Genomic DNA, 25,959 nt, shown 5'->3' with positions numbered 1-25,959 from the left:
CCAAGAAACCAATCTGCAATCACCAGAGAAGGAATATGTTGACATCAAGGACAACAACATATCCTAGCAGCAACAATGTCCAACAGTCAATGCAAGTAAGCCAGAAATATTCTTCCTAAATACAAAAGTAAGAGATGAATAAAGATGTCACATCTTAGGATAAAAGAAAGGTAAATTCCCCTGCAAATATCTAGGGCTTCCTTTAGATAAATGTTGTAGGGTGAACAAACTTTGAAATCCTATCTTGTCTAAGATGGAGCATAAAATGGATTCTTGGAAAGGGAAGTGGTTGTCTAATTCAAGTAGAGCCACTATGCTTAAATTAGTACTCTCTGCGATCCCCCTTTATCAATTGTCATGCCTCCCATTATTGCAAGGAGAAAAAACAAAATGGGATAAACAAATAAGGACGTTCTATTGGAAAGGAACAACAAAGGAAAGGAAATTGGCCACTACAAGTTGGGAGAGTATATGCAAACCTAGGGATGCAAGTGGGATAGGGATGAAGAATTTGAGCTGGCGGAGTTTGGCTTTAGGGGAAAAATTAGTTTGGAATATGTATCAAGAACCTAATAAGAAATGGGTCAAGAATTCGCAAAATAAATACCTAATAGGCTAAGACCCTAGCAACATTTTCAAAACTCAAAATCCTCCAAAGGGCTCCAGGGTATGGAACTTCATGCTAGACTGTAGGAAACTTATTTTAGATAAAAAAATTTGGGATATTGCAAAAGCTAACAAAGTGAGCTTTTGGATTGATTCATGGGGGGGGGGGGGGGTATCTAGCATTAGATAATATCCCTATGATTCCTAGAATCAAGGAGGTTTTAAGCAACATCTGGGGCAATTAATTAAAAGATTACATTCAAATCCCGAGTGGGGATCCAATTCTAGGGTGGAAATGGAAGGATTTAGATAATGTTCCCCTATCTAAAGCAGAAAAAAGAGAATTTAGAAGGATTTAGCTGACAAACACATTACTACTAAACATGGAGGGGATAAGATAGTTTGGATTGGGACAAATTCAGGTAGCTACAAAACCAAAGAAGGATATGAGGAAATAATTAAATCCCATCAATGGGATAAGATAGAGTTACCTATCCATTTATGCTGGGATAAAGAATGCTCACCTAAAGCAGATATGTTCCTATGGGCAACTTTACAAAAAAGAATTTTGACTGTAGAATGGTTTAATAAAATCAGTTTTTGAGGGCCCATCCAGATGTATGTGAATCAAATGAGGAGACAATAAAAAATATTCTAATGAGCTGCCCTTATGCATCAAAATGCTGGGAGTGGCTATGCAAGAAATTACATTGGAAATCATCCCTCTCAAATGATCTATTGATCAAGATGAAGAGTTGGCCCTTGCTATATAAGACTAGTCTATACAAGGATTTGTGGAAGTTAGCACCCTCCATTGTAGTATGGGAAATTTGGAAAGAAAAGAATAGGAGTATTTTCCAAGACAAGAAAATGGAACCAAGCAACTTGTGTAACAAGATAGAAGCAGCAATTGTAGAAACTACCAACAACGGAATTAGGAATGGTAATCTAAAAGATTGTACCTTCTCAGCATGGGATAGAAAAATGAAGAAATATTGGTTTAGGTTAATCATACTAGCACAATATGGGGTATGAAGGATAGATAGCAAAAGAGTAAGAGATCAGTGTCAATGGTCAGAATTAGAATATGGTTGTTTTAAACTAAACTTTGGTGGGGCATCCAGAGGTAACCCAAGCACAACAGGTATTGGTTGCATCATTTGTCACTAGGATGGATCAACATGTGCTACATTAGCCAAACCTATCGGCAAAGTTTCCAATAACATAGTAGAATTGGATACCCTTGTAGATGGTCTTTTGTTTAGTAAAGATTTAGGGGTTAGTAAATTGGCCATAGAAGGGGACTCTCAAATTATCATTAATGTAGCCAGGACAAAAAGCACCCCAAACTAGAAAGTGAACTCCAATTTAGAAAGAGCCATTAAACTATTAAATTTCTTTGCTGAAACGACAGTTAAACATATTTATAGAGAAGGAAACAAAGAAGCAGACAAACTTGCCAATATTGGTGCAAATGGAATTTATATAAAAAACATTGGAGGATAACTTAGAGTGATTAGGGAGAAGAGAGGTGGACATAGTTGATTATAGCACCTTATTATGAAATATGATACTTTTTATTTCCTATTGACCTATTATGAAGGGCCATGCTCTATAGATCCATATAAAATTAACTCAAATTTTATTTGTATTAAGTTGGGGTTAGTGGGACCTAGAGATCTTGAGAGATTTAGCATAATTATTCATCGAACAGAGTCCTATCTTATAAACTTGGCATTAACATATGATGGGTTGGCACATGTGTAAACACATGTGAATCTTTTGCAGAAATTACTTGTGATATTAATGATGTGTATCAGAACAATCCCGATTTCGCCTTTTATAAATAAATTTGATAGCCGTGTTTGCAAAGGGTAAAGAGGAAATTGAGACAAACTTGAAATTAGTGTCTGCTATTGACAATAGATTTATGGCCTTTAGGGGAGAAATTAAAATAGAGAGATGGGGGAGAATACTAAATGATTTAGATGATTTCTCCTGCAGAGCAATTCAGGAAATCACGGGTGAAGAATATTTTAGTTATGAGAATAGGTACAGAGTTAACTGTGATATTCCGACAACATTCATTGCTATCCTACTCTTTGTAGGCTTTGTAAAGAGAGAGGTTATCCATCTGAGCAAAATAATTTTTAGAGAAAAATTCTTGGGTTACCTAGAACAAACGGTGGGTAGCGTAGATGAGAATCTAATGATCCCTTTCCCAGAGGACTATGTAGGAGATGTTGGAGATGGTAGGTGACAAAATGCAGGGCATAACATAGTTAAACATTTGCTGTTGGAATTTAGGGACAGAGCCATGTTTGAATAGAGAAGGGAGATTATCTGCAGGAATGTAGACTTTCTCCTCAAATGACTACACTTGAAAAAAGTTCCTAGTAGTAATTGGTGGGTGGAATACCTACGGGAAGAAGGGTTTGAGACTCTGGATGACATGCCAGAGATACCAATAGAAAGGATCCAAGTTGTCCGACTAGTAATTATAAAGGCTTCTTGGGTAAAAGGGAAAGATAAATAGAACCCCAGGGCCTCCAACAATGCAAGACGTTGAGGAAAGAGAAAGAAGGACCTTCTCCTTTTGGGATGAAGTAATTTATAAACTTGTGTGATATGGAGTAATAAACTCTATTGAGTTTTTGCAGAATAATTACTCTTAATATTATAGGAATAGGTTGCTATATGTTTATATTAAACGTATAGTATAAGGAATGGACATCTACATCTCCTTTGTTTACTAGGAGTTTTTGATATGGACATATGGTGTTTCAGTAGGTTTTGAAACATACTCTCTTTTGGTCTCATGCAATAATTACAAGGTGATTTATAGTACGGGGGTTGGATTTACTTAGGACATAAGATATGTCCTGCAAACTTTTCAGTATAGTGCTATATGGATATATAGTTTGTGTATTGTCTAATTAAGATAATGGATGTTTTAAAACGCCTTATATATTTTAACTACTTTAAAATGACTTTATATATCTCGTGGTTGGTACATGAGCAGTAATTTTCATTATTTATAGCAAGATTATATATATATATATATATACATATACATATGTATATACATATACATATATATATACATATATATATATATGTATATATATATATATATGTATATATATATATGTATATATATATATATATATGTATATATATATATATGTATATATATATGTATATGTATATGTATATATATATATATATGTATATATATATATGTATATATATATATATATATGTATATATATATATATGTATATATATATGTATATGTATATATATATATATATGTATATGTATGTATGTATGTATGTATGCATGCATGCATGCATGCATGTATGGATGGATGGATGTATGTATGTATGTATGTATGTATGTATGTATGTATGTATGTATGTATGTATGTATGGGTACATAGGTATCTCTGTATATATATATATATATATATAATTATGATCACACATATCCTTCTTGTTTTCCGGTTTCTCACCTATTTGTGGTATCGATAGTCTGGATTCTCATGTATCTATTGTTGGCATTTAATTTGTATGGTTGATATAGCTCTTAGACTTTACTTTTGTTTGTATCAATAAATATGCTGACAGGTTTTCTTCTCCTGATCGGTTCTAAGGTATTAGGGAACTTCTTGGGGATAATGGTGTTGTTAGGGATCAATTGCAGTTTTAGTAATCACATTTAGTCTACTTAGTTTCTACTATTGATTTTATCCTTATATTATTGACATTATGGTATTGTCTTGTGATATGAGTAATTATGGTTTACTTTTCAGCTTCTAATCTTCCGAGTACTCTTTGAGTTAAATTACAAGTTTATGTTCAAATTTATCTAACATCATCATTGTTATTTGACCCATTTCAAGAGTTGAAGTTTTTATTGTCCTGTTGCTCTTAGTCTTGGCTATACTACTTTTAGATAGTATTTTTTATGGATTATTGGTGGTAGTTGAGGATTATTACATCTCAGGTCAATATTATTTGCTATCTAAAAGCATTGTATTATGGAGTACATTCTAAGGATATGAGCCAGTCTTTGGCAGGATAAGTGCTGCAACAACAAACAATTTAAATGACTACTAGATTAGATATCTTGGATGAATGTACGCAAGTCATGTAGATTATGTAATAAAGGTTTTCATCATGAAGGATGGTTACAGATCCTATTCGAAGGATTGTAATGTAATTGAACTAGTTGTAAACCAATGGACATAATTTTAAATTTCTGCCATGAGTTACAACTGGAGGTTTTCTTCCTAGTTCTTTCCTGCCAGTATGCTCACTTGAACCATGCATGTAAAATTCTTAATTTAATTAATAAAATTTCAGCTACGACCTTTTATCAATAATAAATAAATAAATAAATAAAAAATAGAAGGGCTTTGTGTGATAGAAATGTGGGTGCAAATACAAATGATTAAAAACTAATTAAATAACCAAGCAAACACAAAGAAATCAAACACCTCAAAATAAGAACGTTAAAACAAAAGCTAAATTCTAAATGATAAGAAAACACAAACTAGAATCTACTTCAGTTTGAGAGTTCTTTGATTTAATGTGTGCTTGATGACGTCTCAAATGTTCGATTATGCTCCATGATATCTGATGCAAAGGTGAATTGATGAAAAATGATGTGTGAGATGGGTGATGATTTCAACAGGGTAACAATATGAATGCAAAAGAGTGGATGATTTTCTAAGAAATGGGAGGATTTAAATAGAGATGGATGAGAGATGAAGGGACATTGATGTGGAATGAGATTCCACAAAAGTGGTTCAACAAGAAATGACAAGTGTCCCCAAGTGGGATACATGTCTTGGGGAGGAATGACATGTGTCCCTAAGGGTCCATGTGTCCATTTGGGCAATAACCACCCAAAAATGGGATATTTTCCAATATTTGGAAAATAAGGAATGTGCACACATGTGAGGGCGAAGGTTAAAATGGATAGGATAAGGCTGGTTAAGAGGATAGGGTTGGTTAGAAGCCATGGGTTAGGCTTAGGACAAGGGTTAGAAGGTGGTTTAGGTTATGAGACATGTGGGGGAATTAATTAATTAACATAAGCGACTAAGGGATTTAAATTTGATTAAATTAATTAGTCAATTTTAAGTTTGTACGGGTTTATAAAATGCTGTGAAATATTGAAAAGGGTAATAGATGAAGAAAGGAGGAAAGAACTCATTTCTCTTAGGAAGCATAATCCTAGACATTTTGGATGGAATTGCAACAAAAAGGTACAATTAAAGAGAATAAGATTATAGACTAATAGTGGTGGAATATGCAAAACAGTTATATAAGATAGACTTAGATAAAGACATTACCCCAATAATTAATACAATGGAAAAACTCTTCTATATAAAAGATCTTGTGTGAAGTTAATTTTGCTCAAAATATAAATGATTGAAAGATAACACTAGACAATCTAAGAAACACAGTTAACCCCAAACAACTCAAGATTGGGATGTTTAAAAAGAAGCAAATGAGATAAAAAAGCAATAAATCAAGTAAATGCAAACTTCATACTCCAACTTTGATTCAATTTTCCCATGTTCGGATGTGCGCTCAAGACATAGCTAGTGCTCGATTGTGCTCCATGATGTAGCTTCGGATGTTTGATATTGCTCCATGATGTTGATGCAATGATAAATGGATTGATGGATGAAAATGATAAAGGATGGGTTAAGTGGTGATTAATGTAGAGTAACGGTGCATGGAATGAAGATGGAACAAAGAGAGATTATTTTGGCATTATGACGGTATGATTAAAAAAAGGTGGATGATTTAGTCTAAAATGAGGGGGATCAAATAGGAGATGAGAAAAAGGAGAGGGGAGGTAAAGAGAAGACACTCAAGTCCTCCAAAAAGGACAAGTGGCTCAACTAGAAAGAAAAGGAATGACATGTGTCCTCCTATTTTGGGCAAAGCCACCCAAAAATAGGAAGAGTGACATGTGTCCCTGATGACACATGTCTATTTTGGGCAAAGCTACCCAAAAATAGGAAGAGTGACATGTGTCCCCGAGGACACATGTCTATTTGGGAAAAGGCCACCCAAAATAGGACATTTTACTCAAAAGGGGGAAAAGTGGTTAGGATGTGCACACATGTGTGGGAGGTTAGAAGGGATAGGATAAGGTTAGTTGGAGGGTTGACTAGGCTAGGGAAGTGGGTTGGAAGGATAGGGTTGGTTAGGATAGGATTGGAAGGAGGTTAGAGAGAAAAGTTAGGAGCCACGTGCTCAAATGGGATTTGAACCAAATTAATTAATCCATGGGCTTGGAAAGGGGATATTTAATTAATTAAAGTAATTAATCAAAAGGGATGGACAACAAGGATAGTTAATTAATTAGGAGGAAACGGGTTGGGGAATTAATTAATTGGATTAATTAATTAGAAGAATAAGATTGGGAGATTAATTAATTGGAGGAAAGGGATAGGGAAATTTGTAGGATTTTGCCAAGATCAAGGGCACAATGAAAAGCATAAAAAGAGAGACAATAGAATGACAAGAACAAAACTGTATTCTCATCAATATGCAAATGATCAACTGGATTAACCAATACAATGAATATAGGCCTACTTATATAGGCAAGGCCATATGGATGTACGAGCACGCAATTATGACATGTGGCTCAATGAGAAACAAGGGTAGGTAAGAAATAATAGGGGTAGGTAGGAGAAATAATATAATATCCCACAAGAGGTGGATGACCCACCGAATGTGGAGTGTAACAGCAAAATAAGACCACAAAAGGTGGAATTTCTCCTACAAGCTCTATCCCTATGTGCACACTTTCCTAAGTGTCTCAAATCCAAACTACGAAGAGATGCATTATCCTAAGTTAACTTAAGTAAAGTGTGATAATATCCAAAATGAATATTTATTTACACCAACACCCCCCCTTAAGTGCAACTTAGGGGAATGAAGACTCAAGTCAACAATACAAGATGGGTCCTGGCTACTAGGCCATGATAGGTACCCATGTACAATATGCAAATGCAAGAAAAACTATGCAATGCAATCTCTCACAAATAGAGAAAGGGAGAAAACTCAGTGGGAAAAAACTCCCCCCCAAAAGAGAGATGAAAGTACAAAAGACACTCAAAGAAGAAGGACAAAACCTCAAAGAGGAAAAAGTCCCCCCCATAAGAGAGGAAGGAGAAATTAGCTGACCCCCCCTAATGACACATCCCGCACCCCCAAGAGAGCTCGCAACTGCTGGAACTTGCTCTCAATGAAAGGTTTGGTGAATATGTCAGCAACCTACTCCGTTGTAGGACAATACTGCAAATCAATGACCTGCTCCTGAATGAGCTCTCGGATATAGTGCATATGAATCTCGATGTGATTGGTCCACTGGTGCTGGACCGGGTTCTTTGAGATTGCAATAGCACTCTGATTGTCGCAATGTAGAACTGTCGGCCGTGGAGTGGTGAATCCAAACTCTGTGAGAATTTGCTGGAGCCAAATGGTCTCAGTCACTGCGTTAACAGCGCCTCGATACTCAACCTCAGTCGAAGAGAGAGCAATAGCATGTTGCTTCTTGCTCTGCCAACAAATGGGGCCCGAACCAAGGTGAAAACTGTAACCAGAGGTAGACTTATGATCATCAAGATCGCCAGCCCAATCAGAGTCTGTGTAACCAACCAAACGAAGTCCTGTGCTTGCTGCATAGTGAATCCCATAGTGATGTGTACCCTGGATGTAATGAAGGATGTGTTTGGTGGCTTTCTAATGAAGCTCATGTCATTCTTGCATGAAGCGAGAAACCATGCCAACTGCAAATGAAATATCAGGGCGTGTATGGGTCAAGTAGATGAGACTACCCACAAGCTGATGATACAAAGTGGCATCAACTGGTGGAGAAGAACACTGAGCCTCAAGCTTGACTCCTGAAAGAAAGGGAGTCGGGGCAGGCTTACAATTAGCCATATGAAAGCATGCAAGTAGATCAAGAGCATACTTGGGCTGCGATAGTGTAATCCTGGAAGGTGACTGTGAAATCTCTATCCCGAGGAAGTAGTGCAAAAGACCCAAGTCAGTCATAGCAAATATGTCATGCAAAGCATATTTGACCCTACTAATGATGGCTGCGGTACTCCCTGTAATGATCAAGTCATCAACATAGTGCACAAGTATCAAGTGAGAGTCATCCTATCACAAAATGTAGACATTCGGATCAGAATGACACTTGGTGAACCCTGCCAAGAGAAGAAAGGAATCCATCTTGGCATACCAAGCCCTGGGGGCTTGCTTAAGGCCATAAAGAGATTTCCTTAGTTTGCAAACCAAAGAAGTATCCTGGATGAAACCCTGTGGCCGCTCCATATAAATCTCCTCATCAAGATCACCATGAAGAAAAGCACTCTTCACATCCATCTGATGTACAGCCCAACCATGAGCTGCAACAATAGCAAGTGTTAAGCGAATGGAGTTCATCTTGGCTACAGGCGCAAAGGTCTCAGTATAGTCAACACCTGCTACCTGGGAGAAACCATTCGCAACAAGCCGAGCCTTATACTTATCCACACTACCATGCATTGCAAACTTGGTCCGATAGATCCACTTACATTGAACCATCTTTCTCCCCTTAGGGAGATGGACTAAATCCCATGTGTTGTTCCTCATCAAGGAACTATACTCTTCCTCCATAGCTAGGTCCCACTCAGAAACCCCTAATGCTTCCCTAAATGTCTGTGGATCAGAAGCAGTAGCAATGAATGCGTGTGGAAGATCCTGATGTTGTGATCGAGTTCTCCGTGTATCTAAAGGATCCCCAACAAGAGAACCCGCAGACTCAAGTGTCCGTCGAGCCCAACGAGGTCTAGGTGGAGGTGGAGAACGAGGCTCCTCAACGGCAAGTGGACCCTGCGGAGGTGTAACCCTGCGAGTCGGAGTTGAAGGAGTCTCATCATCTGAATCACTAACATCACTATCCACAATGGAGGAAGGTGGAGGAGGTAGAGAGGCTAAGCTAGGAGAGCTTTCCTCAAAGTGAACACTCCTCTCAATGAACACCTCATGTGTCTTAGGATCCATCAATCTATATGCCTTAACACCCTGAGGATATCCAACAAATATGCAAGGCCGACTCTGTGGTTCCAATGCCTTGCGTCTCTGTGGAGGTATGCGAGCCCATGCTGGACACCCAAAGACTCTGAAATGTCTCACAATCGGTTTCCTACCAGCCCAAGCCTCAAAAGGAGTAATACCTTGCAAAGCTTTGTGAGGAACCCGATTCTGGATGTGTGTAGCACAACTGATAGCCTCTGCCCAAAAGGCGGAATCAAGAGAACGTGCATGTATCATACAGCTAGCCATTTCTTTGAGAGTTCTATTCTTGCGTTCTGCAACTCCGTTCTGCTATGGAGTGTATGCAACTCAATTCCCTCAAGTGTACAAAAATCCTCAAGCCTTTTGTTCACATATTCCCTTCCATTATCTATACGAAGAATCTTGACCACTTTCCCAGATTGCTTCTCCACACGAGTCTTGAAGTCCTGAAATCTGTCAAATACTTCACTCTTATGAATAAGAAAATAGACCCAAGTGAAGCGGGAGTAGTCATCAATGAAGGTGAGGACATAGCGGGCCTTACTAAATGAAGGTGCTAGAAATGGACCTGCTACATCGCTGTGAACAAGTTGAAGAACTTCCAAAGCTCTCCAAGCTTTCCCCTTATCAAATTTCTCCTCGGGATGCTTGCCCATGGAACAACCTAAACATACACCCTCTGAAAAACTGATTCGAGGTAGACCTGTGACCATGTCTTTAGTGCTGAGCTACTGAAGATAGTGGTAGTTGAGGTGACCAAACCGCTCATGCCATAGCTTACTTTCTAAATTTGAATGAGTAAGAAAGGCCCTAGAAGGTGAACTTGGCACAAAGTGGGAGAATGAATAAAGCCTTGAGTTGTCATTGACTTGTCCCACTGCTACCAAGGCATCATCATCAAGTTCCTTTACCACAACTGAATCTGGTGTAAACTCAACCTTTTTCCCATTCCCATAGTGAGTGATTTGGTAGATAGAGAGAAGGTTAGTGGACAAGTTAGGAACATAGAGAACATTCTCAAATGTTCCATCATCCATGTCAACTGAACCTTTCCCTTCAACCTCTACTTGTGTATCATCACCTATGTAAATGTGAGGTACCTTAGATGGCTCCAATGAAGAAAACTACTCCTTTGTAGAACCCATGTGATATGAAGCACCCAAGTCAAGTATCCATTGCTGTGAAGAACCTATTGTAGCCACAAATGCTTGCCCTTTTCCCTTAGAATGTGAGGAAGAGGAAGGAGATGAATCCTTCTTTGTGTAGGTGGATGGCAAGTTGATGTTGTTTTTCTTAAGAAGATTAGTTAACTCATCAACTTGTTTTGTGTGGCATCGATGCTCATCATGACCATACTTCTTGCAATATGCACAAGTTGGTTTATCCTTCTTAGGTGGTGTCCCCTTCTTAGAAGAGGATGAAAAATCGCCTTGTGATGGAGAGGATGATTGTCCTTTTTCCTATTGTGGCTTAGACTTGGATTGCTTCTTCTTCTTGTTGGAATCTTTGCCTTGACTTCCTTGATTCCCTTGATTAGCCACCAAAGCCTTGGACTTTGAAGACTTGAGAAGTCCCGTGTTCAACAACTTAGATTGTTCCAATATCAACATTTTTGTGAAAGCATCAAATGAAGGCATAACATAGGAACTCCCCACTGTCAAATGATGAGTTTGGAAGCTAGACACAAATGCTGCATATTCTGGTGCAAGCTTGTCCAACAAGTTGAATATCAACTGAGCATCCTTTTTGTCAATTCCACAATCCTTAAGCTTTGCTCTTAGCTCATTTGCTTTGGTGACATAATCTTGGATTGTATCAAAACTCTTAGGATCCAAGTTGGTGAGCTCATTGTCAATTTTGTAACCTCTGATTTCATCAACTTGACCATACAATTTTTGAAACATATTCCAAGCCTCTTTGATTGTTGTACACTTCTCAATGTGAAAAATGAGGTCATCTGATACATACTTGCGCAAAGTTCCAAGAGCCATGCAATTCTTTGTGAGCCATTCTAACTAAGCATTAGGATCAGCCTTAGGATTAGGTGGTGCTGCTATTGTTCCATCTATGTAATGCGTGAGACCCTTTTCCATTAATTTACTCCATACTTTAATTTTCCATGATGCATAATTATGTGGAGTTAAAGGTGGAAATTTATGAGGACTCATTGCAACAAAAATGAAAGAGCACAAAGAGAGGCACAATCACACAAGACACCCCCCAAAATTCACTCAATCAAAGAACCCCCCCAAAAGTGATGATTTGGCACTTTATAATTAGTGCGTATATAATGGACCACTTGCAAAAAATGGCAAAGTGGGCTTCTGATTTCAATTTTACAACTGCCTCAATAAGGCCAAAAGAGACTCAAACTAATAATGCAAGAGATCTAAACTAAGATCCAAGCACTTTACAAGTACCTAATAGGCCAAATAAGACCAATATCTGAAAGTACAACTTCCACTCAAAATCTCTAAAATCTGATCATAGATTATGAAAGTAGACAAAAAAACATGCACTTTCAAAAAAAAACGGCACCTGAAAAGGAGGTCGTATGAGCTCAAACGAGGCCTTTGAAGTTGCAGAATTGAGGATTGGACAGGTACAACTGAGAGAATCCAAAAATTCTGAAAAACCTGTGCACCAAAATTAGAAAATAACTACACCACTGTGAAGATCATGAAATTTTAGCCCATTTCAAAAAAAATTGCACCAAAAAAGGAGTAAAAATGAGCAAGATATGGCCTTTCAAAGTTGAACTGCAAAACTGAAAAGCTCAATGAAGAGGGGGTCAAAAAATTTCAAAACTTTGCTGATGTGGCGCTGACGTCAGAAAATGACGGGCTTAAATTTGACACCTGTCTATCCATCACAAAAAACTTCATCCCCCCTGCGTGGCATCCGTACCGTACAGACAGGCTAATGTGGTGCGATCTGGTTGGCCGAAAAAATATTATGTGGCAGGGTCTGTGTCTGTTTTGCGTGGCAGGTGACGTGGCTGATGATGTGGAAGATGCCACTGACTGGGTGAGGTGGCCCAATTACTAGACTGTGATGAGGCAGGGTGTCGAGGTCCGCGTGGGAGTCGGGGGCCAGTGCTAGAGGAGTTGCCGGTGCTAGATGTGCCGCCGGTGCCGGTGACGGAGGCCGATCGCCGGGGGGAGCCGCCGGTGCCTGGAGGAGGACGTTCGCCGGGAGCCGGAGGATCACGACAGCAGCATGGGCCGGAGGAAGGAGTCCCGACAGTCTGCGGGGCCCGAAGAGAAAGTACGGGCGGCGGCAGTGGTACAGCCTTGCAAAAATACAATCGACGCAGAGTATGAAGAGCACAGGGGGTCTGCGGAACCCCAAAACAAATTTGATTTTTTTTTATATTTGTTTTTTTGATTGCCCTTTTTTTTTTTTCGAATTTTTTTGTTTTTCAGAATTTTTTTTCTTCAGAAAATACCTTTTTTTCTCTTTTTTTTTTTTGGAAAATATTAATTTTTTTTTTCGAAATCCGTACAATAATAGCCAAAATGGGCAAAAAAAATTTCTTACCAAAATAGGTCGACTTTATAGTCAAAATTCATGGAAACGGCCTCCCGGATTCAACGGTGATGTCCAAATCACTGTACGACGCCCCCAAAAAATGAAGATCCCCAAATCCAAAAATTGAAGCCTCCAAAATGTCTCCAAAAGACTAATCAATGAAGCCCTATTGGCTCTGATACCATATAGGATTTTGCCAAGATCAAGGGCACAACGAAAAGCATAAAAAGAGAGACAAAAGAATGACAAGAACAAAACTGCATTCTCATCAATATGCAAATGATCAACTGGATTAACCAATACAATGAATATAGGCTTGCTTATATAGGCAAGGCCATATGGATGTACGAGCACACAATTATGACATGTGGCTCAATGAGAAACAAGGGTAGGTAAGAAATAATAGGGGTAGGTAGGAGAAATAATATAATATTCCACAAGAGGTGGATGACCCACCGAATGTGGAGTGTAACAGCAAAATAAGACCACAAAAGGTGGAATTTCTCCTACAAGCTCTATCCCTATGTGCACACTTCCCTAAGTGTCTCAAATCCAAACTACGAAGAGATGCATTATCCTAAGTTAACTTAAGTAAAGTGTAATAATATCCAAAATGAATATTTATTTACACCAACAAAATTAATTAATTAATTGGAAGAATATGATTTAAATTTGATTAAATTAATTAGCCAAATTTAGGTGTCTACATTTTGCCCCTCTTTGTGGTGGCGCTAAAAAAGCATCGGTGTGAAGAAAAATAAAACACTTGACTGAGAGAGAGGAAGCGAAAAAAATGCCCTAGGCCTGACTGAAAATGAAGGATGAGGGAAGGGATTCCCCCTAGAGAGGGTGCACAGGAAAAAGGGGCCTGGTCGGCGTCTCAAAAAAGACATTCCCCCAACAGACAAAGAGAAAGGGGACAAGAAATAGAAGCAGAAGGTGAAAATGACATCTAGGATAGATGTGCGAGGAAGGAGATCCAAAGAATTCTTCATTAATTTTAAATTTTTTTTCCTGTTTCAAGCAAAACGAAGATCCGGAGGGAAGAAACCGAGGGGAAAGAGGGGGGTCGGTGGGAATACAACCCCATTGGAGTGGGGACACTGCTCGATAAAGTGAGGGTACCACCCCGCCAGCGTGGGGGTACAACTCCGCCTTGCGGGGGCACCACCTCGCCTCGTGGGGGCACAACCCCACAAGGGAAAGGGGCAACCCTGCAGACGAAGGGCCCAACAAAAAATAAAAGAAAAAAAGGGGGCAACAAGATGAAAAATAAAAAGATAGGAGCGGGGAAAATATTATTTTTCTTGTGAGCAAACACGATCCTGCAAAGGGGAGACCGCTAGACGAGCCGACGAAAAAGACGTATTCACCAATGAGGGGAAAGCAAGCCACCGAAAAGGCGAATGGGGGCCGACAAGCTATTGTTGTCAAGAGAACGTGTGCACAACCCAAAAAAGAAGGGAGGGAGCGAATCCAAAAGGAGATGCGATGGAGATGGGGATGATATGTATGAAATGATCATGGAGCGCGAGCACCCGCAAAACAGGATGCCATGAAATAAGCACTTATTTTGATATAGCATTGTCTATGAGTCAACCAAGGTATAGAGAACGAGGGTGAAATTTCACAGCCAATGCATGAACTGACACAAATAAACAGACACGCAGGTCAACCTAGCACCACATAGAGTTACAAAGACCTTGCAGGAAACGGTGCTAGAATGACCACAAGAAGAAGATATGCCCCAATGTAACATGAGATGACAAAGATCTCATGTGGGAACAACAAAGGGACACATCAAAAAGACACGTAGGCAAAAACCAAAAGCAACAAGATCACATCCCGAGCCTTGTTATTCCTGGTGCACCATGATATAAAAGATCGTGGCTACCAAGAGGAAACAGAGCCCTCAAGAGATTAAAGGGATAAAAAAAGATAAAAAAAGAATCAAAGCCAACACGCGGGCCTCAAATATCTTTTTCCAAAAGGATGATTGATTGGATGAGGATTTGATGATGTCTGACTTGAGGAAGGATACATCCTATGCAGACAGATGATGGGTGTTGGTGAGGACACATCTCGAAACAACATCAGGATAAAAGATTGATGATGGGATGACAAAAGGTATCTGATACGATCGCGATGACAAAGATGCTCAAAGATGATTGTTGAAGAACCAACTGATATGATATGATCTCAAAGGATAGGACCGAAAGATGCCTATGTACAATGACACCTATATACAAGATGCACAAGAGTAATGGATGATGGAAGAAGACGTCGGGACATGCATACTTTTACCCTAGTCAAGAGGAAAAGCGATGAGAGATTGGTGATGATGATTGGGTAGGATACATCCCGATGATGATGAGAAGATTGCGATTGAGGCCTACAGTAAGGCATTGCATAAGACCAAGGATGTGATTGGATGATTGGATTAGTGATCAAGGCTTGCAGCAAGGCTGGGAACAATACCAAGAAAGCGATCAGATTATTTGATTAACGTTTGACCTTGGATAGAAGATGAAAGATGGAGAATATTTGCACGTGATGGTGGATTGCGAGGAGCAGACAAATTGATTAGATGGATGGCATTGGATTGCATGGGGATAGCCTACAACTAGATACCAATGACAAGGGATGTAAGAGGCCATGGCATGATATTAGCGGAGGAATGAAAGGATGAAAGATAGGATGAAAATTATTTGGAGATGGAAGCATTGTGGATGAAGGGATCGAGGAACTGGGAGGTCCAAGAATTGGTTGATGGATGGATATGATAAGATGATGGAGGAACCAGGAGATAAGGATTGGTGGATGGTTGGATATGATAAGATGACCAATAGAGGGATAGGAAGCCGAGGAAAGTGGATGGATGGATAATATAAGATGGAGGGATGGAGGAACTGGAAGATAAGGATGGGTGGATGGCTGGATATGATAAGATGGAGGGATGAAGGAACTGGAAGATAAGGATGATGGGTAGACACAAAATTTGAAGGAAAAGTGTGATAGAGAAATGGAAGCCAAGAGGTGTGCAAAGCGTCTATACATGGTGGTCTTTTATTATTATCAATATCCAAGAGAGGATGGAGGAAGTGAAATGGATTGGATATGAACGATATGGTAGGGAAATGGAATGGAGGAGGAAATGGCTAGATGGCTAGAAGAACTTGCCCCCAAGTGTGGAGAGAAAAAGGATGAAGGGAATTACGCATGATGCCTATTTTCCAGGTTTTCATCACTATACTTGTCCAAGGTGCTTGTTTGCCAAGTTTTCACCATCGGATGGATTTTTTTCTCTTTACTCTTTTTTCTCTTTTTTTTTGGAATTTTCCAGTTTTTGGGAGGAAATTCATGGATGGAGCTAGATGAGGATAAGTGGATTTGGAGGATAGATGGATGGAGGACTCAAGCATAAATTTCCATATCAAGGTATTAGGAGCCCATTTAGAGTGATCATTAGATGTTGGTACAACTTTATTAGGAAGGAGTGGATTATGTAAAGGCTTGGATTAGATGGTTTTGATGGGGAATGTAAGGGATATGGTAGTCGCAAGTGTTTGGATGGAAGGAGGGAAATTGAGTGTGATGGGGGGATGTTGTCAGGACCAACATTGACACATGTTGTGAAGGATGTGGGATGAGCGGAGGAGAGATGGAGGTAGCATGTGAATATGATGGAGGAATTGTGATAGGTAGCTTTGGGACATAGGTACCCAAAATAGACTCAGGAGATGGAGGGGAAGCATTCTTAGCTTGTGGGATAGCAACTTTGGGTACCATTGGAGATTCTTCTTTTGGATGGATTGCTTCTTTTTGCTTTGGGATCCACATTGTTTTTGCTTTTGCTTTAGTGGGCCTGTGCGGCCTATGAGATTCATTGCATTTTGTATCAACTTTTGCACTATTAGAACATATTTTTTTGAGTGGACATGGTCATCTTCATATTGTTGTGGATTTTTAGCTTTATGCATTTCTAATGTGGCATCTAAACTACTGCTAGTAGCATTGGAAGGAGTGTGCAAACATGGAGGAGATGGAGGGAATATGGGTGAAGTGATGGATGTAGGAAGTTGAATGGAATGCGAGGACATGTGCCTTTGTCGATCTTGACTAGGAATGAAAGGAATAGGATGTTCATGATGGGTGATGGAGATAATGGATTTGTGCATGGAGGGACGAGTAGGGAAAGATGGATGAGATTTTGGGATATAAGGGCCAAAAATGGATTTAGCATTCAAGGGATATATGAAGGTAGATTTTGGGATATAGGGACCCAAAATGGATTTTGAGGATGAAGGAGGAAGATGGATGGTTGTTTTAGATTTATATGATGGAGGAGGAGGGATGGTGATAAATGATTTGGAGGAATGATGGGGAGATGGGATGGTAGGTTTGGAAGCATACTTGGATTTTGCATTAGTTGTACCAACATTTTTGGATGAATTACTTTGGGATATGTAACTGAGACCGTGAGATCCTAGATGTGCTTTGACATGGATGGGCTCCAAAGTACCTTGCTCATGCAGGTCTAAAATTTTTCCTTGATAGTTCATTTTTTTGAGAATTTTATTTAAAGTAGGATACTTTTTGTTTGGGTAACAAGATGCGAGTCCTTTATAAAATGGAGGAGAATGGGTAGTGTATATGAGATGTTCATCTGCTTCGAATGAACTACCATGGACAAATGTAAGCGAACTAAGGGGATAAGGTGATGGTGGTGGGATGGTTTGGATAGGGGGAAATGAAGGATCAAGAGGTGGAGTATATGATGGGAGGATCTTGACTTGGAAGAGGGGATGATAAAGTTTCTTGAGATGAAGGAGATGGAATGGTAGGATCTTGACTTGGAAGAGGAAATGATAAGGGATCTTGAAATGGCGTACATGGAATGGTAGGATCTTGATTTGGATCAATAATTTTTTCAACATGCTCTGGAACAAAATCTTGACATGAGGGTATTGGTGTGGATGATGTGACGAGAGGTGAGTGGGTAGACTCTTCATATGAAATGGATGGAATGATGGAAGGTTCAATGACTTGGATGGATGGACTCGATGGAAGGATGGGAGATTCTTCAATTGGGATAGCTGGAGTGGATGGAAGGGTGAGAGGTTCATCAAATGGGATAGATGGGTGGATGGAAGGATAGGATATTCCTTGAATTGGGTAGATGGACTCAATGGAAGGATGGGAGATTCATCAACTAGGATAGATGGGGTGGATGGAAGGGTGAGAGATTCATCAACTGGGATAGATGGAGTGGATGGAAGGATAGGAGATTCCTTGACCTGGGTAGATGGACTCAATGGAAGGATGGGAGATTTATCAACTAGGATAGATGGGGTGGATGGAAGGGTGAGAGGTTCATCAACTGGGATAGATGTAGTGGATGGAAGGGTGAGAGGTACATCAATTAAGATAGATGGAGTGGATGGAAGGGTGAGAGGTTCATCAACTGGGATAGATAGGGTGGATGGAAGGGTGAGAGGTAGTGGATGGAAGGATAGTAGATTCCTTGACTTGGGTAGATGGACTCAATGGTAGGATGGGAGATTCATCAATTGGGATAGATGGGGTGGATGGAAGGATGAGAGGTTCTTCAACTAGGGGAGATGGAGTGGATGGAAGGATGGGGAGCTCCTCAGGTGGGATAGATGGAGTGGATAGAAGGATGGGGATTTCCTCAACTGGGGTAAATGAAGTGGATGGAAGAACGGGAGGTGGGAGAAAAATGATAGGTACATGAGTTGGAAGTGAAGTTGGTGGATTGAGATAAGATGTAGTGGATGGTGGGCTGAGATAGGAGGAAGTGGATGATGGAGGATTGCAATAGGATGAAATGGATGAAGGATTGTGACTAGGGCCACGTGCTTGTTCATGAATGTTCATCACAACAATGTGTGAAGGCAGTGCCTGTAGATAACTGAATCGTGGTTTTGAAACAACAGGTTGTGATGTTACTTGAGATTGATAATATGGAGCACTGACCACTTGTGGCACTAATTGGATGGGTGGGGGCATAGATGATAATGGAATTATGTAATTCATACTCCTAGTCATAGCTTGTATGACAAATGATGGCAGATTTGGATTAGACAGAGGATTGAGATAAGATGGAAGATTAGAATTGGATGGAGAATTTAGATAAGATGGAGGACTAGAATTGGATGGAGAATTTAGATCAGATGGGAGATTATAATTGGATGGAGAAGTGAGATAAGATGGGATATTCGAACTGGATGGAAAATTGAGATAGGATGGGAGATTGGAATTGGATGGAGACGTGAGATAGGATGGAAGATTAGAACCAGATGGAGAATTGAGATATGATGGAAGATTAGAATTGGATGGAGAAGTGAGATAAGATTGCGACGTGACTTGGAGATTTGTGTCATCGGGTTGATCAACCATACCCTCGTCATCATAGATATAGGGTGAAGTGGAAGCAAACGAGGGATGACCATACTCATCATAGTAGGATTGAGACATGACATGGACATATGTGTCATCAGGTTGATCAACCATACCCTCATCATTATTGACATAGGGTGAAGTGGAAGAAAATGAAGGATGACCAAACTCATCATAATAAAATTGCAACATGATGATTAGTTGATGAGTTGGAGAGATGAAATATGAGAATGGATGATAGACCAAAGACCAAGATGAGATGAATGACAAGATTAGACTAGAATGGGGACTGACTCCAAGGAAGTTGGAAAGAGGATGAAATTTGATGTTCAATTTTCGATATTTGATATTCAACCTCTGACTTAGGAAGAAGGAAATGATGATGCAAATTTGGAGACAAGATATGATGATGAACGATAATCCTGATGCTGGGAGATATGAGACATAAAGTGATTTAACCAAAAACCGACAACATCTGGACACAAATGGGACACAATGACCTAATGTCGTGCGAAGCCAAGAACCAAAGGATACTAATCAAACAAGAATCTAGAGACTCACGAACAACATAACACCTAGACCAAGGACATCTAGGACCAGAGAAACAAACAGATAAAGACATCAACTGCTGATAATCCAAATATTTCTACCACAATGCAAACAACATAACGACAATGTAACAACGTCTAAGACCAAGGTCATAAAAGATAGATGCAAATTGTTGGGGACATGCAAGATTGCAAATTAATAAAGCGAAAATCTGACATCATAATGAGACTGAACTAACCAAAGAGGACAAGATGAAGCAAACTCGCTAGGATAGGGGTGCAAACCTGCTAGAACAAGATAGGCAAGACTGAAAAATGTTTGGACAACATAATGACACCAAAAACACAAACCCGCTGGAATAGGGTGCAAACTCGTTGGAACAACATAATAGACAATATCAAAAGTGAACCCGCTAGAAGAGGACTCAAAAACAGCCAGAGCAAACCTGCTAGAACAAAGAGCAAACCCGCTAGTTTGATATGCAAACCCGCTAGTTGAGAAAATGATAGTGACTGCGCTAAGTATGTCAATTTTGGCTCAAAGTTGATAACATTCCCACTAATACAAGACTGCAAAACCCGTTGTAATAGAACACAAACTTGCTATAATTGACTTCAAACCTGCAAGGTTGATATTTTGACAAAAGACTCGACACCAAACACATCAAGCATGAAGATATGACCATAAAATAGATAAAATCAATTAAGTACAACCCTATGGATAGTCAAATGACAATATGTGTTAAATATCCTGATCATAAAATACCACATCCAATCAGATAGATAGAAGCCTGACAACATTGGCTTCACCCTCGACACACACTTCTTGGGCATGCCAAGCTTCAAATTCCTGGGATATCACTTCCCAGTGAATTTTTTATATCGAATTGGGTGGTACATGAGGAGTTTATTCGGTACACGCATATCACAACACTTGAGTCAACACATAGAAGGATTTTTGGATACTAAAGAATAGTTGGCTCGTAGTAAATTTTCGATGGGTCTAATCCAACAATGAATTCTCGAAGCAAGCCACTTAAGAATTTTAAAATACTGCTCAAGGTCACACTGGGAGAGATGTTATCCCCAACGTGCCCTTGTTTTGAAACACTCCCTTGAGGTGATGAGGCCCCCAAGATGTGATTCACTACTAAAAAGAAAAATGAGTGTCGCTAACACTTTTCTCTTGCACCTACGACCACGAGAGCCAAAGGGAGAGGATAGTGTGTGTTAGCAGCAAAACCACTCTATATGCGCACAAGTGTGCCAATCACAAAAGACATGGGGTTCATTTCCTTTACTTGAATTGAAGTGTGCCTAATTACTCAAAAGACACAACATGTCCATTTCTTTAGTTGAATTGATGTGTTCCTAATTATGCAATAAGACATAAAATAAAGAAGAAATGAAACAAATGAAATGAGCAAATTTGTTTCAATGAAACCCCATTCTTTTTAGCAGTCCTACAAGCAAAATGTTAGTGTTTAAATGCTTAGGGGTCTTCTTATAGCTTGAAATGCTGCACAAATGTTAGCAAAACCATCCAACAACACACAAATTAGCTGTTTAGTACTAAAATAGCATTCTGAAAAATCATGTAAATGATAATTAGCAATCCCGCTACTTTGTGGCGCAAACCCGTTGTTTAAGGCGCAAATCCTCTATTTCAAGGTGCAAACCCACTGCTTGTCTAAAACGTGTTTCCGCTGCCTTTCTAAAATGCTAACACACAAGTTAACTGATTAGTACCAAAATAACATTTGAGAAAATCATGTAAATGATAATTAGCTATCTTGCTACTACGTGGCGCAAACCCGTTGTTTTAAGCGAACTCGCCGGTGCAAGAAGGCAAACCCGCAGGTGCATAGGTGCAAGATAGCGAACCCACAGGTGTAAGATAACGAACACGTTATTTCACAGAAAAAAGCTAATTACCATTTATAAAAACCTGAAACTTAATGAAAAGTTTACCTTCCGTACATAAATGATAACGACGAACCCACTCTCTTATAAAAATGATAATAACGAACCCACGGTTTCAGGGCACAAATCCACTATTTCAAGGCGTAAATCACTATTTCAGGGTGCAAACTTGCAGTTTCATGGCGCAAACCCCCTTTTTGCTTGCAAGTGCTCAAAATCTGTCAAAAAATACACTCAAACAACAAAAAATGTTAGAATGACCCGTGAAGTGGGTCCCACCGGGCGTGCCAGAAAATGTGTGAAGTAAATTATGCTCAAAATATAAATGATTGAAATATAACACTAAACAATCTAAGCAATGCCATTAACCCCAAACACCTCAAGATTGGGATGTTTAAAAAGAAGGAAATGAGATAAAGAAGCAATAATCAAGTAAATGCAAACTTCATACTCCAACTTTGAATCGATTTTCCCATGTTCGGATGTGCGCTCATGACGTAGCTAGTGCTCAATTGAGCTCCATGATGTAGCTTCAGATGTTTGATATTTTTTCATGATGTTGATGCGATGATAAATGGATTGATGGACGAAAATGATAAAGGATGGGTTAAGTGGCGATTCCTGCAGAGTAACGGTGCATGGAATGAAGATGGATCAGAGAGAGATTATTTTGGCATTATGACGGTATGATTAAAAAAAAGGTGGATGATTTGGTCTAAAATGAGGGGGATTAAACTAGGAGATGAGAGGAAGAAGAGGGGAGGTGAAGAGGAGACATTTGTCCTCCAAAAAGGACAAGTGGCTCAACTAGAAAGAAAAGGAATGACATGTGTCCTCCTATTTTGGGCAAAGCCACCCAAAAATAGGAAGAGTGACATGTGTCCCTGATGACACATGTCTATTTTGGGCAAAGCTACCCAAAAATAGGAAGAGTGACATGTGTCCCTGAGGACACATGTCTATTTGGGAAAAGGCCACCCAAAATAGGACATTTTACTCAAAAGGGGGAAAAGTGGTTAGGATGTGCACACATGTGTGGGAGGTTAGAAGGGATAGGATAAGGTTAGTTGGAGGGTTGACTAGGCTAGGGAAGTGGGTTGGAAGGATAGGGTTGGTTAGGATAGGATTGGAAGGAGGTTAGAGAGAAAAGTTAGGAGCCACGTGCTCAAATGGGATTTGAACCAAATTAATTAATCCATGGGCTTGGAAAGGGGATATTTAATTAATTAAAGTAATTAATCAAAAGGGATGGACAACAAGGATAGTTAATTAATTAGGAGGAAACGGGTTGGGGAATTAATTAATTGGATTAATTAATTAGAAGAATAAGATTGGGAGATTAATTAATTGGAGGAAAGGGATAGGAAAATTAATTAATTTGGAAGAATAGGATTTAAATTTGATTAAATTAATTAGCCAAATTTAGGTGTCTACAAATCTCAATGAAGGAATTAAAAAGATAATAAAGGGTAAAGGTTGTGACATAGATGGCTTATACGTAGAACAACTAAAATGGGGCTTCAAAGCCCTCACAACACACAACAAAAGGATATTCATTAGGGTCATTCCAAATATATTTCCAACAAATTGGACAACCAATGTCATTATTGCTCTTCTCAAAAGTGGAGATGTTAACAATCTATCAAACAATTGTACTATAATGGTTAATCCTATTTTTGGAAAACACTTCGAGAGTATGATAGAGTGTAGAATTAGCACTTGGGTTGTAAAAGAAGGAAATAAAGTGAAAGAACAAGTAGGTTTTAGGACAAAACATTACAATTGATCATTGCACTACTCTTAGACACTTGAGCGAGAATGCATAGGATAAACATGGGAAAAACTTTTCTATTATTTTTTTGACTTCAAGAAGTTATTTGACATTGTGCCTAGAAGTAAACTTTGGGCCTGAATGGAAGTATTGGGAATTTCATAGATGTTTAAGGAAATTGTTCATAGGCTATATGATTTGGTGTAAACCAAAATTAGAACAAGGAAAGGATTATCATAATATTTTGGGAGTAACAATGGGGTCGAATAGGAATGTATGTTATCCCCTATTGTATTTGGTCTATAAATTGACAAGTTAGAGGAATGGAGAGAAAATTTTGGTGGTGGAGTGGTATTGGGGCCAAATAGGGATGTTTTTTATCGCTTACTCTATTTGGGTATGCATTAAAGAGATCATAGTGGACAAAAAAAGTTTGGTGCTAGAGGTCAACTATGTAAATAAGTTACTTCTACAGGAAAATGAAATTATATTAATAGCAAAAACAACACATCTTTGAGAGAGCACTTCATACCTTTGGAATTTGCTTTCAAGAGGTAGGGATGCAAGTGAAAATTATAGAAATCAAGGTCACAATATTTACTTAAATAAGGAAGAAACAAATTTAGACTTGTATTTGAAGGTAGCCTTTTGCAAGTTGTAAATTAATAAGAATATGTTGGCCTTGTTTTCACAAATTACTTAGTTTGGAGACTTGTAGGGAAAAAAAGGTAAAAAAAACACAAGGGGATATAAATCTATATACTTATTACAAAAAATATGTAGAAATGATAAATTATGGGATTGAAAAACTAAGAAAACCCTTTTTTGGTTGCTTATCATGCAAATCGTGTTACATGAGCATTATGTTTGGGTTAGCAACACATTAGTAACGAAATGGAGGCATATGAAGAGTTTAAAAAAAATCCAATCATGAGTAATTTCAAAATAAAAATATTAGCTCCATATGAGATCATTTTAGCTAAGGCCAAAATCTTTCTTTTGGAGGCTCCCAATTTGATCCAGATGTTACATTACTTAAAGAGAATAGAGAATATGCACTATATTATTAGTTCAAAATGGTGGGAGAGGAAAGGTTAAAAATAGAAGGAAGAACATATGGTTAAGAAAAATACAAAGTGGATGAGTAATTGAGAAATCAAAAGCTATGCGAGAGAGATAGTCAAGGCAACCTTATTGACAAAACAAATTGGGATAAAAATAGAATACTATGTTAGGAATTTGAGTCCTATATTGAACCAAGAGTAGAAGGACTATATATTACATCTCTCTTTACATGAATGATTTTATTTTGTTTTAGAGATTTATATTGCTAACATTGAAGCTTATATGAACATCAAAAGATGAAAATATTGGCATGAATATTTATATTGAAATATGGATGCAGGATAACTAACCCCCTTAGAAAGGAGGGAGATTATAATCGAGGAGAGGAATGTAGACCTTGGAAGAGCCATGAACCTAGAGATAAGTTGGCCTTGAGCTAGAGTAGCTGAGTCATGATCTTGTTAGTTAGTGATCGAGTTTTGGTCTTTTCCTATAATTGTCTTAATGATTTAAAAGATAGATTTGGAACTATAATCTTATTGCATAAGAATATATATATATATATATCCACACACACACACATAGATGTATATGTATATGTATATGTATATGTATATGTATATGTATGTGTATGTGTATGTGTATATGTGTATATGTATATGTATATATGTATATATGTATATGTATATGCGTCTATACACACACACACACACACACAGATATGTATATACATACATACATAAATACATACATACATACATACATACATCCATACATACATGCATACATACATACATACATACATACATACATATGTATGTATGTATGTATGTATGTATGTATGCATGTATGTATGGATGTATGTATGTATGTATATACATGTCCATGTACATGTATATGTAGACACCTAAAAATGTCTCACCAATCATACACTAATTGTTCGTCTTATTAATTTAAATTCTTTAACTATTTAATTAAACTAATTAAATTCTTCTAAATT

This window comes from Cryptomeria japonica, chromosome 10 (assembly GCF_030272615.1).
Source record: "Cryptomeria japonica chromosome 10, Sugi_1.0, whole genome shotgun sequence".
In the NCBI taxonomy this organism is placed as follows: domain Eukaryota; kingdom Viridiplantae; phylum Streptophyta; class Pinopsida; order Cupressales; family Cupressaceae; genus Cryptomeria; species Cryptomeria japonica.
The sequence above is the reverse complement of the archived record's forward strand: the minus strand, read 5'-3'. Positions refer to the sequence as shown.